The sequence below is a fragment of the Triticum aestivum genome, chromosome 5B (assembly GCF_018294505.1).
Source record: "Triticum aestivum cultivar Chinese Spring chromosome 5B, IWGSC CS RefSeq v2.1, whole genome shotgun sequence".
Classification (NCBI taxonomy): Eukaryota; Viridiplantae; Streptophyta; class Magnoliopsida; order Poales; family Poaceae; genus Triticum; species Triticum aestivum.
In genome coordinates, this window is record NC_057807.1 from 494,092,755 (window position 1) to 494,105,420 (window position 12,666).

Genomic DNA, 12,666 nt, shown 5'->3' on the forward strand with positions numbered 1-12,666 from the left:
CTATCTATGATGTGCTTTTTTTTGGATAATGTTCAAAATTTAACTAGAAAAGCCGAAGGGCAACCAAACTTTTTTTTTGCATCTCACAAGTTCTTGTATTCTTTTTATAGGTACTAGTTTTGTATATGGTTGTGACTTTGAACTTTTTCTTGCAAATCCATTATGTCATTAAGCCATCTAGTCTGCCATCCTCCCCCCTGCTATTGGTAAATTGGAGTTTTTGTTCATGTTACAATATTCTTGCTCCTCCTTCCCATAATGTAAGACCATTTTGCAAGCTATGTTAGCTTGCAAAATCATCTTATATTATGGAACAGAGAGAGTATCTTTTATTCTAGTGAACTCGTTAATACTTTAATACACATTAACCTCTGTTTTTATATTGAGCTTAAGCGTATGAATAAATTAATGAAAAGTTGTGCTGCCGGGGCCTATTTTAAGATATAGATGGTAGCACTAAATGGATTTCCCATGCGTAATAAAACTAGAATTTAGAAAGGCCCAATACGTTTTGGGTCAAACTCTACTATGGTCACTTCGAGTGACATACTTAATACCACTGTTCGAGAAATCTTCCGATTCAGCAATTAATCTTCCGATTTATCGCTAATCAGGGGGTGACCGATAAGATTATGCCTTATCTTTGCCATTTATCTTTTGGACTGATTTATCGCTCTCACAAGCGATTTATCGAGAATCTACCGATAAATCAGACATATTCGTAGCACTATGTTTGCAAAAATTATGTTTATTTATGTTTTGTGGACCTTGTTACGCAATATGTATTGGTGTCTTATTTTTTTGTCATTATACAAGGATTCAGAGGCTAGAAATCAAGGTAACACTTCTATCAAATATTGTTTTGGTGTTGAATATAGCGTATTTTAGTGTTGGGAACCTGAGATTTGCAAAAAAATATCTGATTAATAGTCGACCGATAAAATCGATTAATCGACCGATTTCCTATTAATCTCTAATCCGTAGCTGATCGAGACGATAACGATAAGCGATATCCTCAACATTGCTTAATACTAGGTTGTAGTTGTTTACGTTTTTGTATGATCTGGTGACATAGCAAATCTATTTACTTAACCATTGCCTAAAAAATGTTCACAATATCCAACTTTTATTTAAAAAAATGCTTGGTAATTAAGAAAACTAGAGAATTGTTTTTTGAAAATGGAAAGAATAACTTTTAAAAACATTAACTTTGTTTAAATACACGAGAAACTTTGGGAAAACACAATTTAATAAAAAATGATAACATTTTTTTAATTTGGAGAATTTTTTTAAAACATTCAAGTTTCTTTTTGAAACAACAGGTATGTATTTTGAAAAGACAAGATTTCTTTTTTGGAAAAAGAGATATTTGCTAAATATACGAGAAACTTTTCTGAGAAAATATGAACAAGTTAGGAAACTTTTGGAAGGTTCCCAAAACTAGGATCTTGTATGTGTACTGTTATACTAAATGACACGATTTGGACACGTGAAAAAACGTAATTAATATAGCCTCAAATAGAAAGGTTCTCAACATGGAAATTCTTCGTATTGTCGAAATGCACCCACCAGGGTGGAAAGAGTGCGGTGCAACAAGATGGTGTAAAAATGGCTGGAGTGTTTGGCCAAATTGACAGACTGTCCAGCACGATGCTCGTGACGAGTTTGAGTTAGGTCAAATTGTGACACTTCAGATGGGAATTGGAGTCCTTTTCTTGTACTGAAAGTCTAGCCGCCTCATATATAGATGAGGGGTGACATCCGATTGAAAACCACACAATCGACTGTAGTGAACCTCAAAGCCCTAGAAGAAATCAGGTGTCTGCATATCGCACTACTAGCAAGGCTCATCTGACGATGTGTCTTGCATATCACGCTCGACACCGAGACACGGTGACTTGTTCTGTGTGAACACATGGGCTTCCTCTTCATGCGGACGACCAACTATTGAGGTCCCCAGGTGGAGTTGCATCGGCGGGGTTCTCCGAGGCGACGTGAGGCTGTGAACTTGTGCGTGCAAGGTTGAGGCATGTGAGAGGTTTGGGAGAGAGTGGCGTTTTGGCACATGGGAGCGCTCACTCCTGGTTTTTAATATGTGTTTTATACATATTTTGAGATGTAAAAAATTCCAAACATAAACTTGGCGTGTACATCTCGATATTATACATGCTCATAAAGTTGTTTCGCGAAAACTGACAACTTATGTGTCAGGTGTGAAAAAGACAAAATCCGGTCTTAAAAATGCTTTTCACAAGACAACCTTTTGTCTTTTTTACACAAGTGACAAAAAATGTCAGTTTTCTCCGAAACTTGACGTGCACACATACAATGTCGAGATGTATGCGTCAAATTTTTGTTTGAAATTTTTTCACACTTTAAAATACTTTTTTCGCGTGCAGGAGCACACGCTCCCGGAAGCACCAATGGATTTCCGTGGGATCAAGCCCCTATGACAAAGGTTAGGCACGTGGTGCTGGTCCAGCCTTGCACTTGAGTATAGTACCTTCATTAGATACATATTGATTGGAAGGCTGAGGCCGTGATTGGATCGTCGTTTTCCAGCCAAAATCGTTTGTAAAACTGATGCTTGTGTAAAGAAAAGCTGATGTCTTCGGCGAAGCGATTGGTTGGTCGTTTTCGACTGGTAAAATATACACTGATTTCCAAGATCACATGCGTAAGTTGCTGGTTTTTATTACAGACCTCGGCCCATGGGTTTCCTTATGCCTGTATTTTACTCGTTGTTTCCAGTGACAAGTAAACTACAGGTGCATCTTTAATACAGGTGTAAAACAATCCAGACCTCCCAAGCGCTGCTTAAGACGTATACGAGTTGTATCATTAATTGTGCAATTCTGCGTGGGCATGGTTGTAGTTGTACAAGTTCGACTGAGGTCAAACACATTAGGTGAACATTCTGGACGACGCAAGGTAAGCAAAATAGAAGATGATGGTGAGTTCAACAACGACAATTCAATTGCATGATGCTGATGTTGATCGACTTTTGAGTGTGACAACACATGGCACATGCATGGGCATATGCGCTTCAATAAGATTATGATACGGATTAATTTACAATGATGTACGCATGAGAGCTTGGAGTCAACGGATGGGGCTATATCTCGCTTTAAATGAGACCAAGCATACCATGCTCAGAAGGGACATGCATAGCATTCTTATGTTTCTTCTTCGTGCATTTGTTTCTTTCGTTTTTACGTTCGTTCGTTTGTTCTTAATTTTCTTATTTTTATATTTAGAAATATTTAAAAACATACATTTAAGAAATAATTGACTTAGAAAATTATAACAACTTATAACACATTTAAAAATGTTCATGCAGTGTTAGAAAATTGTTCGAGCAAGTTTAAGAAATGTTTGTACCATTCAAAAAAAGTTTCACATGTATTCAAAAAACATTCAATATGTACTCCCAAATATTAAAAGTCTATTTGAAAAATATTTAACATCTGTTTAAAACATGTATTTAAAAAAATGTTCATCAGGTATTAAAAATGTTCAATGTGTACCAAAAAATGTTCAGCATGTATATGAAAAATGTAGAACCTGTATTTAAGAAAGTGTTCAATGTGTATCTGAAAAATGGTTCACATGTATTAAAAAGATCAATGTATATTCATAAAATTTCCACCATAGTTGAAAAATATTTAACATTTATTTGAAATGAAAATCAAAACATGTATGTTTTAAAATGTTCGTCATTTATTTAGAAAATGTTCAACATGTATAAAAAATTGCTCTGAGTGTATACGAAAAAAATACAATGTGTTTCCAGAAAAACTATAACTCATATTTTAGAAAAAATATTTGGCGTGTATTTTAGGAAATGTTCAAAGTGCATCTGAAAAATGGTACACATGTATTTAAAAACTATTCAACATGCATTAGGAAACTGTTCAATATTTATTATAAAAATGTTTAAAATGTATCTATAAAAAAATCAGCGTGTATGATAAAAAATGTTCATCATGTACTTAATAATATGTTCAAGGTGTATCTGATTTTCTTTAACATTTATTAAAAAAACTGATCATATAATTTTAAAAGTCCATGTATACGAAAAATGTTCAATGTATATGTATAAAAATGTTCATTATATTTAAATAAATGTTCCGTAAGTATTTAAAAAATGATCACCATATATTAAAAATGTACAATCTGTATTTCGAAAAGAGTTCATCATATACTGAAAAACTATAAAACAGAAAATGGGCAAAGATAAAAGACAGAAGAGAAACCAAAACTTGAAGAAATAAAATAAAAATAAAAATAAAAAACCAAGAAAAAAGCCCAAACAGAACAACCATTACATGGCCCGGCATACCGAGGCATCCCCGAGCTTAGATGTTTGAGACTCCTTGAAATATTACACTGGGGAGCCTTGGGTATCCCCAAACATGATCTCTTATGTCTCCTCAATTCATCTCATATCACAATTTCCCCTTTGTCTTAAAAGTTTCATCCACACAAAACTTAATAAGAACTTGCAAAGTAGGTTAGTATAAAACCAATTCAAAAACTTAACGTTCTCTCTAGTAGCAAATTATAAAATTATAATTTAACATTAAACACTAAATTTCAACACATATTTAATCTTTCTACCACTTAATAGAAACATTAAAGGAGCAAATATAAGCAAACAATGCAATTTTGACATCAATTTGTGCAAACAGAACAGTCCGTAAAGGAATAATAAAATTTCATACTTCTGTAACTCCAAACATTCCAGATAATTACCGAGTAATTGAGAACCTATACATGCTTACCATGTAAATTTTTGTTTTTTAATCACTTTTTTACTATTCAGAAATATTCAGGACATAACAGAAAACTTCTTGTTTTTGAACAACTCATCAAGTTGGAAAGTGAGCATGATAAGGCTAAAGTTGTCAGTTTAGTGAAAGAAAATATACAGAACATGCTTATTATGGTAGTATAAACAATTTAGACACACAAATCTGGAAAGATAAACATTGGGTTGGGTTGGCTCCCAACAAGTGTTTTTTTAATGTCCTTTAGTAATAGGCTTGAGATTTTAATGATGCTCACATGGAAATAGGAATTGAAGCATAGCATCATAAGGCACATATCAAAGAAATTTAGGCGTAGCCAATTTTCTATGCATAGGAGTTTTATAAATAAACTAATTATTAGGACAAGCAATCCCTAGCATAGACAAGAAAGAAGATTCATCTTTAAATTTTTTAAAATTAGTAACATGTGGAATCATAATAAAACTCAATAATATACTATCACATATGACACTTTCCTCATGATCCACATGTACATAGATCGTATTATCCTCCAACATAGTGGGATCAACATTACCTAAAGCCACGACCTCTGGAAACCCACCTTTGACAATATTATCATAAAAATCTCCGTATATTTTGGATTATTTCTACGTAAAGTCAACCTCTCCAAGCCCACTTTCAATAGTATTATAATCATTGTGTCAAAATTAGACTCCTCATTGGTATGAATTAATTTTTCAAAGTCATAAGAATTATGATAATTATCTCCTCAATCATGATAATTATAATGAGTAGTAGGTGATACGTCTCCAATGTATCTAATTGTTTTTGATTGTTCCATGCTATTATATTATCTGTTTTGGATGTTTTATATGCATTATTATGCTATTTTATATTATTTTTGGGACTAACTTATTAACCTAGAGCCCAGTGCAAGTTTCTATTTTTCCTTGTTTTTGAGCTTCGCAGAAAAGGAATATCAAACGAAGTCCAAACGGAATAAAAATTTCGAGATGATTTTTCTTAGACCCGAAGACACCTAGAGGACTTGGAGTCCAAACCAGAAGAGCCACAAGGCTGCGGCAAGGGTGGAGGGCACGCCCTAGGGGGGGCGCCCCCTGCCTTGTGTCCCCCTCGGGGATCCCTTGACCTACTTATTTGTCCTATATATTCACATATATTCCAAAACCCTCAGAAGCATCCATGAAAATATTTTTTCACCACCGCAACCTTCTGTTTCCGTGAGATCCCATCTTGGGGCCTTTTCCGGCGATCTCCCGGAGGGGGATTCGATCACGAAGAGCATCCACATCAATCCTATTGGCCTTCCGATGAAGTGTGCATAGTTTATCTCAGACCTACGGGTCCATAGCTAGTAGCAAGATGGCTTCTTCTCTCTCTTTGATTCTCAATACCATGTTCTCCTCGATGTTCTTGGAGATCTATCCGATCTAATCTTCTTTTGTGGTGTGTTTGTCGAGATCCGATGAATTATAGATTTATGACCAGCTTATCTATGAATATTATTTGAATCTCCTCTGAATTCTTATATGCATGATTTGATATCTTTGTATTTCTCTTCGAATTATCGGTTTGGTTTGGCCAACTAGATTGGTATTTCTTGCAATGGGAGAGGTGCTTAGCTTTGGGTTAGAGAGACATGTATTGAATTGTTACCATCGAGGGTAAAAAGATGGGGTTTACATCATATTGCTTGAGTTTATTCCTCTACATCATGACATCTTACTTAAGGCGTTACTCCGTTCTTTATGAACTTAATACTCTAGGTGCATGCTGGATAGCGGTCGATGTATGGAGTAATCGTAGTAGATGCAGGCAGGAGTCGGCCTACTTGACACGGACGTGATGCCTATATGCATAATCATTGCCTTGGATATCGTCATAACTTCGTGCTTTTCTATCAATTGCTCGACAATAATTTGTTCACCCACCGTACTATTTGTCTTCAAGAGAGAAGCTTCTAGTGAAACCTATGCCCCCCGGGTCTATTTTCCATCATACTTGCTTTCGATCTACTATTTTACAATCTTTTATTTTCAGGTCTATAAACCAAAAAACCCAAAAATATTTAGTTATCTTTTATTTAGTTTTATCTATCTCTATCAGATCTCACCTTCGCAAGTGACCGTGAAGGGATTGACAACCCCTTTATCATGTTGGGTGCAAGTGTTTGATTATTTGTGTAGGTGCATCTATTGGGGACTTGCACATTTATCCTATTGGATTGATACCTTGGTTCTTAACTGAGGGAAATACTTATCTCTATTGTGCTGCATCACCCTTTTCTCTTCAAGGGAAAAAGCAACGCAAGCTTAAGAAGTAGCAGGAAGAATTTCTGGCGCTGTTGCCGAGGAGATCTACGTCAAGCCTACCAAGTACCCATCATAAGCTCTCATCTCTTGCATTACATTATTTGCCATTTGCCTCTCGTTTTCCTCTCCCCCACCTCTAAAACGATTTTCAGAAAAATACAAAAATATTTGCCTTTTTATTCGCCCTTCTCCTGTTTGTCTTTTCGTTTGCTTTTTGCTAGATTGGTTTCTTGCCACCATGTCTGAATTTGAGGAGGTTTTTATCGAAAAAGATAGTAGTAATCTTGATGAAAATTTTGATGAAAAACCTACTATCATGCATACAAAAAATTTCCGCATAGGTAGTGGTAATATTATTGGAAAAGGTGTTATTCAAGATTTCTTTACTTGTGCTGGCACGCTACCTATGTTAGGAGGGTCTATTCTTAATAAAACTAATAATCCTGCGGATGATATAACTTTGCTCATTATTGAACTTGAAATACAATTTGTTCATATGCATCCTTGCATACAAAGGATTTTCCTAGAGTTCTCTAATATTCAGCATTCTCATGTTAAGCGTGCCGCTACAATATTTTTAGCTCACGAGTTTAGATTTATCATGAAAGAGAAGCTAGCAAAATTTTTGCTCATTACAACATAAATGTTGGTTGTCCTCCCATAGAGGAGATCCTTTTTAATCAAGAGGAAATAATGAGATTGCAATCTCCTAATTTTGTTGCCTATAATGAAAATTTGAGAAAAAGAGGACAGTTTTTCTATACAAAACAATGGACTAGGGTTCATGCTAGGAGATAAGCTTATGACATTTCACCAAAGAAAAGCCTATAATGATGAGTTGATTATAAATTATAAGGGGCCGAAGGAGGACCTACCCCTCCTGCACTCGATCTTAGGGATCCCTATCCTATCAAATTTAGCCCTAAGGCAGTAATAAATTTGTTATTTTATATTTCCTTATATCATGATAAATGTTTATTATTCATGCTGGAATTGTATTAACCGGAAACTTGATACATGTGTGAATACATAGATAAAACACCGTGTCCCTAGTAAGCCTCTACTAGACTAGCACGTTCATCAAAGATGGTTAAGTTTCCTAACCATAGACATGTGTTGTCATTTGATGAACGGGATCACATCATTAGGAGAATGATGTGATGGACAAGACCCATCCGTTAGCTTAGCATGTTGATCATTTAGTTTTATTGCTATTGCTTTCTTCATGTCAAATACATATTCCTTCGACTATGAGATTATGCAACTCCCGGATACCAGAGGAATACCTTGTGTGCTAAGAATGGATCCTTTCTAGAGAAGGAGTTTCTCTCGAAAGAAGTGAGTGGGAGGAAAGTAGAACTTGATGAGGTAATTGTACCTTCTCTCGAATTGGAAAATAGCTCATCACAGAAATCAGTTCCAGTGATGTCTACACCAACTAGAGAGGAAGATAACGATAATGATCATGAAACTTCAGATCAAGTTACTACCAAACCTCGTAGGTCAACCAGAGCATGAGTGGTACAGTAATCCTGTTCTGGAAGTCATGTTACTAGACCATGACGAACCTACGAACTATGAAGAAGCGATGATGAGCCCAGATTCTGATAAATGGCTTGAGGCCATGAATTATGAGATAGAATCCATGTATGAGAAGAAAGTATGGACTTTGGTGGACTTGCCCAATGATCAGTAAGCCATTGAGAATAAATGGATCTTCAAGAGGAAGACGAACACTGATGGTAGTGTTACTATCTACAAAGCTCGACTTGTCGCAAAAGGGTTTCGACAAGTTCAAGGTGTTGAATACGATAAGATTCTCTCACTCGTAGCGATGCTTAAGTCTGTCCGAATCATGCTAGCAATTGCCGCATTTTATGATTACGAAATCTGGCAAATGGACGTCAAAACTGCATTCCTTAATGGATTTCTTAAAGAAGAGTTGTATATGATGCAACCAGAAGGTTTTGTCAATCCTAAAGGTGCTAGTGCAAGCTCCAGTGATCCATTGATGGACTAGTGCAAGGTTTTATACAGACTTTTGGAGAAGCCTGTATTTACAATAAAGTGAGTGGGAGCTCTGTAGCATTTCTAATATTATATGTGGATGACATATTGTTGATTGGAAATGATATAGAATTTCTGGATAGCATAAAAGGATACTTGAATAAGAGTTTTTCAATGAAAGACCTCGGTGAAGCTGCTTATATATTGGGCATCAAGATCTATAGGGATAGATGGAGACGCTTAATAGGACTTTCACAAAGTATATACCTTGGCAAAATTTTGAAGAAGTTCAAAATAGATCAGTCAAAGAAAGGGTTCTTGTCTGTGTTGCAAGGTGTGAAGTTGAGTAAGACTCAAAACCCGACCACGGCAGAAAATAGAAAGAGAATGAAAGTCATTCCCTATGCCTAAGTCATGGGTTCTATAAAGTATGATATGTTGTGTACCAGACTTATTGTGTACCTTGCCATGAGTTTGGCAAGGGGGTACAATAGTGATCCAGGAGTGGATCACTGGACAACTGTCAAAGTTATCCTTAGTTACCTAAGAGGAGTAAGGAAATATTTCTCGGTTATGGAGGTGATAAAGAGTTTGTCGTAAAGAGTTACGTCGATGCAAGCTTTGACACTGATCTGGATGACTCTGAGTCTCAATCTGGATACATATTGAAAGTGGGAGCAATCAGCTAGAGTAGCTATGTGCAGAGCATTGTATACAAAGATATTTGCAAAATACATAGAGGTCTGAATGTGGCAGACCAGTTGAGTAAACTTCTCTAACAAGCAAAACATGATCACACCTTAGTACTCTTGAGTGTTAATCACATGGCGATGTGAACTAGATTATTGACTCTATTAAACCTGTGACGCCCCCGATTCAATCGCACACTAATCAGACACGCAAACATGTACGATCAAGATCAGGGACTCACGGGAAGATATCACAACACAACTCTAAAAATAAAATAAGTCATACAAGCATCATAATACAAGCCAGGGGCCTCGAGGGCTCGAATACAAGTGCTCGATCATAGACGAGTCAGCGGAAGCAACAATATCTAAATACAGATATAAGTTAAACAAGTTTGCCTTAAGAAGGCTAGCACAAACTGAGATACAGATCGAAAGAGGCGCAGGCCTCCTGCCTGGGATCCTCCTAACTACTCCTGGTTGTCGTCAGCAGCCTGCACGTAGTAGTAGGCACCTCTAGTGTAGTAGTCGTCATCGACTGTGGCGTCTGGCTCCTGGGCTCCAATGTCTGGTTGCGACATCCGAGAAGAAGAGGAAAACAGGGAAAAAGAGGGAGCAAAACAACCGTGAGTACTCATCCAAAGTACTCGCAAGCAAGGAGCTACACTACATATGCATGGGTATATGTGTAAGGAGGCCATATCAGTGGACTGAACTGCAGGATGCCAGAATAAGAGGGGGATAGCTAGTCCTATCGAAGACTACGCTTCTGGCAGCCTCCGTCTTGCAGCATGTAGAAGAGAGTAGATTGAAGTCCTCCAAGTAGCATCGCATAGCATAATCCTACCCGGCGATCCTTCCCTCGTTGCCCTGTGGAAAAGCGATCACCGGGTTGTCTGTGGAACTTGTCTGGGTGTGTTTTATTAAGTATCCGGTTCTAGTTGTCATAAGGTCAAGGTACAACTCCGGGTCGTCCTTTTACCGAGGGACACGGCTATTCGAATAGATTAACTTCCCTGCATGGGTGCACCACATAACCCAACACGCTCGATCCCATTTGGCCGGACACACTTTCCTGGGTCATGCCCGGCCTCGGAAGATCAACACGTCGCAGCCCCACTAGGCACAACAGAGAGGTCAGCACGCCGGTCTAAATCCTATGCGCGCAGGGGTCTAGGCCCATCGCCCATTGCACACCTGCACGTTGCGAGGGCGGCCGGAAGCAGAACTAGCCCCCTTAATATAAGAGCAGGCTTACGTTCCAATCCGGCGCGCGCCGCTCAGTCGCTGACGTCAAGAAGGCTTCGGCTAATACCACGACGTCGAGTGCCCATATCTTTCCCACGTAGTTGGTTAGTGCGTATAGACCAAATGGCCAGACTCAGATCAAATACCAAGATCTCGTTAAGTGTGTTAATTGATGTAACCGCGGACACCGACCAGGGCCAGTCCCACCTCTCTCCTAGGTGGTCTCAAACTGCCCTGTCGCTTCGCCACAAAGTAACAGTCGGGAGCCGTCGGGAACCCAGGCCCACCTCTACCGGGATGGAGCCACCTGTCCTTCCAGCCCCCACATCGGAATCACTTGCGGGTACTCAACGAGCTAACCCGACTTTAGTCACCATCTGTATAGTATGTATATATGTATAGTATATACCCGTGATCACCTCCCGAGTGATCACAGCCCGATAGGATAGCAAGCAGACTGACAAGAATGTAGGGCCAATGATGATAAACTAGCATCCTATACTAAGCATTTAGGATTGCGGGTAAGGTATCAACAACTGTAGCAACAATGACAGGCTATGCAACAAAATAGGATCAATCAAAACAGTAACATGCTACACTACTCTAATGCAAGCAGTATAGAGAAGAATAGGCGATATCTGGTGATTAGGGGGGGGGGGGGGCTTGCCTGGTTGCTCTAGCAAGGAGGGGTCATCAACACCGTAGTCGAACTGGGCAGCAGCAGCGTCGGTCTCATAGTCTACCGGAGAGAAGAGGGGGAAGAAACAGTAAATACAATGCAAACATAAGCACGACGACGCATGACATGACAATGAGCGGGGTTAGGTGTGCCCTAACGCGGTAGTAGGTGATACCGGTGAAAGGGGGAAACATCCGGGTAAGTATCCGCGGTGTGTCGCATTTTTGGACAGGTGATCCGGAGGGGGAAAGTTGCGTGTTCGATATGTTAGGGATGTGTGGCGAACGAACGGGCTGCGTATCCGGATTCGTCTTGTCGTTCTGAGCAACTTTCATGTACAAAGTTTTTCCATCCGAGCTATGGTTTATTTTATATTAATTTTAAAAGATTTAATCAATTTTAGAATTTATTTAATTATTTCAAATCAACATTATCCAGAATAGTGTATGCTGACATCATCATGGCGTCAGCAGTCAACAGGGCGTTGACTGGGTCAAACTGACGTGAGGGTCCCGCATGTCATACTTTGTTTAGGTTAATTAGGATTTAGCTAATCTAATTACCGTTTAATTAAACTAACTAGTTAATTAGATTAATTAAACATGATTACTTAACTTAATTAATTCACTAATTAGGTAATTAATTATTCATTTTTATTTTATTTTATTTTATAAAAAAACGTTCTGGGGCTGGGCCCCATTTGTCATAGGCCCTAGGGGCCTATCGGGTTCGGGCGCCCGGGTGCGGATGTCACCCGAGCGGGTGCTGGGCAGCGGGCGCCCATCGAGGCAACGGGACGGGCGCGTGTGTGTGCCAGAGCGAAGGTGAGGCGGGTGCGGGGAGTGGGGGCGCGGCCCTGAGAGGAGGCGGCGCGGTTCAGGCGATGCAGTTGGGCAGAGGCGCGACTCAACGGTGGTGGCAACCACGGCAGTAGTGGC